The sequence below is a fragment of the Neoarius graeffei genome, chromosome 26 (genome assembly GCF_027579695.1).
Source record: "Neoarius graeffei isolate fNeoGra1 chromosome 26, fNeoGra1.pri, whole genome shotgun sequence".
NCBI lineage: Eukaryota > Metazoa > Chordata > Actinopteri > Siluriformes > Ariidae > Neoarius > Neoarius graeffei.
In genome coordinates this window covers 49,095,837-49,101,770 of record NC_083594.1, presented here as the reverse complement: position 1 = coordinate 49,101,770, position 5,934 = coordinate 49,095,837, and the positions used below count along the sequence as shown (strand labels likewise).

Genomic DNA, 5,934 nt, shown 5'->3' with positions numbered 1-5,934 from the left:
TTTAGAGTCACCAATTAACCTAACCTGCATGTCTTTGGACTGTGGGGGAAACCGGAGCACCCGGAGGAAACCCACGCGGACACGGGGAAAACATGCAAACTCCACACAGAAAGGCCCTCGCCGGCCCCAGGGCTCGAACCCAGGACCTTCTGCGGCTAGAGATAATGAAATGAAATAAAAAATCAGACAATGTGATTTTCTGGATTTTTTTTTCTCATTCTGTCTCTCATAGTTGAGGTGATGAAAATTACAGGCCTCTCTCATCTTTTTAAGTGGGAGAACTTGCACAATTGGTGGCTGACTAAATACTTTTTTGCCCCACTGTATGTCTGTATAAAACAAATGTGTATAATAGCCACGCCCCTTCTTACACCTGTGTGGGTGGGGGAGTCACTTCGCATATCACCATGACAACAACTCCCAAAACTCGCGAGCTGTCCTCAGGAGCTCGTGGATGAAGGAAACGCCCCCGAGTCACCATGGAGACGCGCAAGCAGTGAGCCGCTGTTAGCGTTCTAATTCTCCGTCCTGTGTAGGATGCTCGTGTGCGGTTTCTGGACGTGGCCAATGACTGTGACAGCGGGGCGGGTACACACACACACACACACACTTCCTTAAGCACACCTTGTGTTCTGGTCTCCACTCACACTTTGTTTAGCAGCGGCACGGGACGAGTTTCCTCAGATTTCCGGTTGTTTCTCTGAGGTAAGTTCGGACACTCGGTTTAAAAACTTTGGCTTGTCAGAGCTGCAGGAAGTCTCTGAGGCGGAACTCTGCGGGTTTAGTGCGCTCGGGGTTCGGTTATCACGAGTGTTTTAGTGGTGTTGGTTCTGGTTCTGAACTCCTCCGAAGCGCCCTGAGGTGATTTCGCCTCGGCGGGGAACGGAGCGCGGAGTTTCGGTTAAACCGCCGGTTCGGAGTTTTAACAGGAAGTCACGATAACCGGTGTGTTGTTTCATTTGCTGTAGCGTTCAAGCCGCAGGAAGAAGAATAAAACAGGGTGAAGTGTCTCTCTCTCTCTCTCTCTCTCTCTCCGTGCGAGGACTGAACGAGCCCTGAGCTAGAACCGTTCTAGATTGGGTGTTTAATGGAACGCAGCGCGCCCGACGTTACGTAAGCAAAGCTCGCGGGACTTTGGGTGGAGAGAGAGAGAGGAGCGCTTGGCTTCATCCTCCTCTTTCTTTCTTTCTTTCTTTCTTTCTCCGGGCTGGTTCATGCCATATGCTCTAGAAAAGTCGTTTATTCTTGTCTTAGTGAACTGAAAGACAGACAAATGACATCATTCATGAACTCAACTCCATATTTGTCTCTTCCGAGTCAGACTTGTTGAAGGTGTGAAGTGAAGGCAGCTCAGCTGCTCGCCTTGAGATGAAGCGTTCCACCTCAGGACCAGATCTCAACACCACATCTGGGTCAGTGTGAGCAAGCGTGCATCACTGTGGGGTCACAGCAGAAAGGGGCACAAAGCTGTAGCTTTCTTTATAGTACACCTTACTCTAGAGATATGTGTGTGTAGTCCTTCTTCAAAGCTTTTGTCTAAAAGGCACAGTGTTCTCATCTCATCTCATCATCTCTAGCCGCTTTATCCTGTCCTACAGGGTCGCAGGCGAGCTGGAGCCTATCCCAGCTGACTACGGGCGAAAGGCGGGGTACACCCTGGACAAGTCGCCAGGTCATCACAGGGCTGACACATAGACACAGACAACCATTCACACTCGCATTCACACCTACGGTCAATTTAGAGTCACCAGTTAACCTAACCTGCATGTCTTTGGACTGTGGGGGAAACCGGAGCACCCGGAGGAAACCCACGGGGAGAACATGCAAACTCCGCACAGAAAGGCCCTCGTCGGCCGCTGGGCTCAGACCCAGGACCTTCTTGCTGTGAGGCGACAGCGCTAGCCACTACACCACCGTGCCGCCTAGTATGCAGCCAGTACAATAAACAAAACTATTCAACTTGTGCGACTCTCGCACAGATCTCATGTAACTCTCACACATCTTGTTGTTCTTGTGCAACTCTCACACAGATCTCATTCAGCTCTCGCATAGATCTCATGTAACTCACACGTCATGCACATCTTGCGCAGATCTCATATAGCTTGTCATTCTCGTACAGATCTTGTAACTCTCATACATCACGCAGATCTCATGTAACTCTCATACAGCTCGTGCTATTCTCGTACAGATCTCATGCAACTCTCACAGATCTTGTGTAACTCGCACAGGTTTTGTGCGGCTCTCGCATAGATCTCACGTAACTCTCGCACATCTCTCTCTCAGCTCTCTCCTTCAGCTCTCGCACAGACCTCATATAACTCTCATACAGCTTGTGTCATTCTCGCACAGATCTCATGTAACTCTCACACGTCTTGTTGTCGTGCAGCTCTCTTACTTCTTGTATGGATAACAACTATACACATTCACACCTACGGTCAGTTTAGAGTCACCAGTTAACCTAACCTGCATGTCCTTGGACTGTGGGGGGAAACCGGAGCACCCGGAGGAAACCCACAGGGAGAACATGCAAACTCCGCACAGAAAGGCCCTCGTCGGCCGCTGGGCTCAGACCCAGGACCTTCTTGCTGTGAGGCGACAGCGCTAACCACTACACCACCGTGCCACCTGGTAAAAAAACTATTCATTTATTTTTTCCAGTACATAATTCATTAGGGCAGCCCTTCTTACCCAACGCTCTTTGCCACCTTGTCCCGACAACTCTGTATACGCCACGGTTACTTTCATCCCTTTTTATCTTCATCTCACCACTTTATCTCATTTCATTCACTTGGTTGTTTGTGGCTTTCTGATGCAAGTTTGACATGCGGCTGTTTTTTTTTTTTTTTTTTTTAAACCGCGATTTATCAGGATTTTAAAAGTAATTTCAGTTCCATTAAAGTGTCAATGTAATGACTTGGGTGTCCTAAATAAGAGACCGGAGTAGTATTTCCAAGGCTACATATGTGACAGACAGGCATCTTGTTCTACATTTTCAGATTTAGCCCCTTCCCGGATCATATGACTTCCCTCTGGATAACTCCCAAACTTTTTACCCAACACCTGATATTTTAATTATTGTCCGTCAGGTTTTGGGGATTTATGACGGTGGAAATTTTATGAAGTCGTACACGGAAAAAGTTTTTTTTTTTTAAATAATTTCTCACCTTAAAATATTAACTATTTTACAGGTAGTTAATATGGACATATTTTATCATATATTCATTCGATCATATATTTTCGTATGAATTAAAAACATGCTGGATGACCGACAACTGAAGCATGGCTTTAAAGTTTATGTTCAGTTTTCAAATAGAAATTTTGAACATTTATCAATTTTAATTCATTAATTTAAATAAATTAAAGGCAGGCAGTATATTTACGCCGTGTATTTAGTAATGTCACGGCTAAGTTGCAAAAGCTGGATAAAAACGATTTTCTCACGTCTAATGATTATTTTCAAGCACGTTTTGTTCTTGACTCTAATTTTGTGTTTCTTGATCTGAAGCTTTAGCCGCAGAGTTCGGAGCACTTTTTGTGCTGGCAGAAATCGATCCATAAGGCACTTTTGGATTTGGAATTGTGATAATTGTTTATTATTATTATCATGGTGCGATTCAGTTCTCCAATCTGATTCACTCTGTACATAATCCTGATAATAGTTAATAATAATAAATGAACGAAAAATGTATCATTTGCAACCTAAAAGTCTCGATTTTCTGGAAGGAGTCTCCAGTGTCAGCACTTCCCTGGTAAACCTTTCAAGGATCTTCAAGGAACTGTAAAGTTCTTTTGTGAGGGTCTTTGAGGATCTCAACAAAGATCCTCAAAAGATCTTCAAGGATCTTTAAAATTCTTGCCAAGATCTTCAAGGATCTTTAGAATCCTTAAAAGCTCTTGATCACATCCTCAAAGAGCCTTGCAAAAAATCTTAAGGTCCTTAGAAGGATCCTCCTAAGATCTTTGAAAGATCCTTGAGGATCTTGCAGGATCCTTGTCAAATCCTCAAGGATCCGAGCAAAGATCTCAACAAGATCCTTAGAAGGATCCTTCTAATATCTTTGAAAGATCCTTGTTGATCCTTAAAGGATCCTTGCAAAGATCTCTGTGGGGATCGTTATGAGGCTCTTTGTAGGGTCCTTAAAAGATCTTTGTCAAACGCTTGAGGATCTTTACAAATGATTTTGCATATGAAGATCTTAAGGCTCTTTGGCAGGTCTTTGAGAATCCTCATGGATCCTAAAAGATCCTGTGAGGTTTTTCACCAGGGTTTGTAACAGAAGTAAAGCTGTTTGTTTACCGGTACGTTTTCCGCTACAGGACGTTGTGTTTTGCATTTTGCTCTGCATTTTTGTAGCTTATTAAAGTCTTACAGGATGACTGTTTATAGCTGCTGTTATGGTACATGATAAGGCCAGCCTTAAAAAATTTTGTTGGCGGTAACCCGGCCGGGTATAAAAAAAATTTGCAGGTGAAACGTTTGTAGTAAAAAAAAAAAAAAAAACCCTTTTAGGCCTGCCGAATGGCCCCGATCGTACACTGTACCCGTATTGACTGTTGCCAAAACCAGTACGTGTAGCGCCTATAGCGATTGGTCCATTTGACACGGTGAAAAGAGAGCCTCCGTTTCATTGGTCGTTTGCTAAAATGGCGTCCAATGACCATGCCGACTGCAAGTTGTTTTTACTATCTATAGCAGTGAATAACGACACGAAAATACGCAGTGAAATGGTGTGCATTGATTGATTTTATTCTAAAATTTTCCAAAGTGTGTTCGTAGAAAATGTAGACAAATATCGGATATTTGTATAGACGCGGATGCTGATCTAAGTCGCGTACGTGTTTTCGTTCGAACGCATGGTACAAGAGGGACGCGAAACCTACTGCCGGTGCTGATTGACTGACTTGATTTCTGAATTTTTACATTTAACGCCGTAGTTTAGATGCAATAACTGCTTCAGTCTCACTTTTTGCAGATATTACAATGACGTGTTGTAGGTTATAAGTTTGTGACATTTGATACTTTTATATATTTCTGTGTCAGACATTGATTTTTATTTTTTCCTGGCCCTATGTCGTGTTCGAAAGATTATTCAAGTTGTTCAGTGCAGATCTATAGTTCTTGAGATAATCTTAAAGGAACAGTCCACTGTACTTCCATAATGAAATATGCTCTTATCTGAATTGAGACGAGCTGCTCCATACCTGTCCGAGCTTTGCGCGACCTCCCAGTCAGTCAGACGCAGTCAAACGCGCTGTCACTCCTGTTAGCAATGTAGCTAGGCTCAGTTTGGCCAATGGTATTTTTTGGGGCTGTAGTTAGATGCGACCAAACTCTTCCGCGTTTTTCCTGTTTACATAGGTTTATATGACCAGTGATATGAAACAAGTCCAGTTACACAAATTGAAACGTGGCGATTTTCTATGCTATGGAAAGTGCGCACTATAATGACAGGCGTACTAACACCTTCTGCGCGCTTCGGCAGCGCATTGATATCTGAGCGCCGTATCAATGCGCTGCCGAAGCGCGCAGAAGGTGTTAGTACGCCTGTCATTATAGTGCGGACTTTCCATAGCATAGAAAATCGCCACGTTTCAATTTGTGTAACTGAACTTGTTTCATGTCACTGGTCATATAAACCTATGTAAACAGGAAAAACGCGGAAGAGTTTGGTCGCATCTAACTACAGCCCCAAAAAATACCATTGGCCATACTGAGCCTAGCTACATTGCTAACAGGAGTGACAGCGCGTCTGACTGCGTCTGACTGACTGGGAGGTCGCGCAAAGCTCGGAGAGGTACGGAGCAGCTCGTCTCAATTCAGATAAGAGCATATTTCATTATGGAAGTATGGTGGACTGTTCCTTTAAAAGGAGGGTTTGATTTAGATATTGAACTTTGTGTTGTGTGTCACGTTAGTGACATTTTGATACTTAA

General features: G+C 43.9%; 1 protein-coding gene across 1 annotated transcript in view; it reads left to right on the top strand.

The window, feature by feature from the left end:
- The first annotated feature begins 597 nt into the window (after window positions 1-597).
- Window positions 598-5,934, top strand: part of prkcdb (protein kinase C, delta b) — a 64,192-nt gene continuing 58,855 nt past the window's right edge. Inside the window, exon 1 of the mRNA XM_060910157.1 lies at window positions 598-705. The gene's annotated coding sequence lies outside the window, so the exon portion shown is untranslated. The remainder of the gene's footprint in view (window positions 706-5,934) is intronic.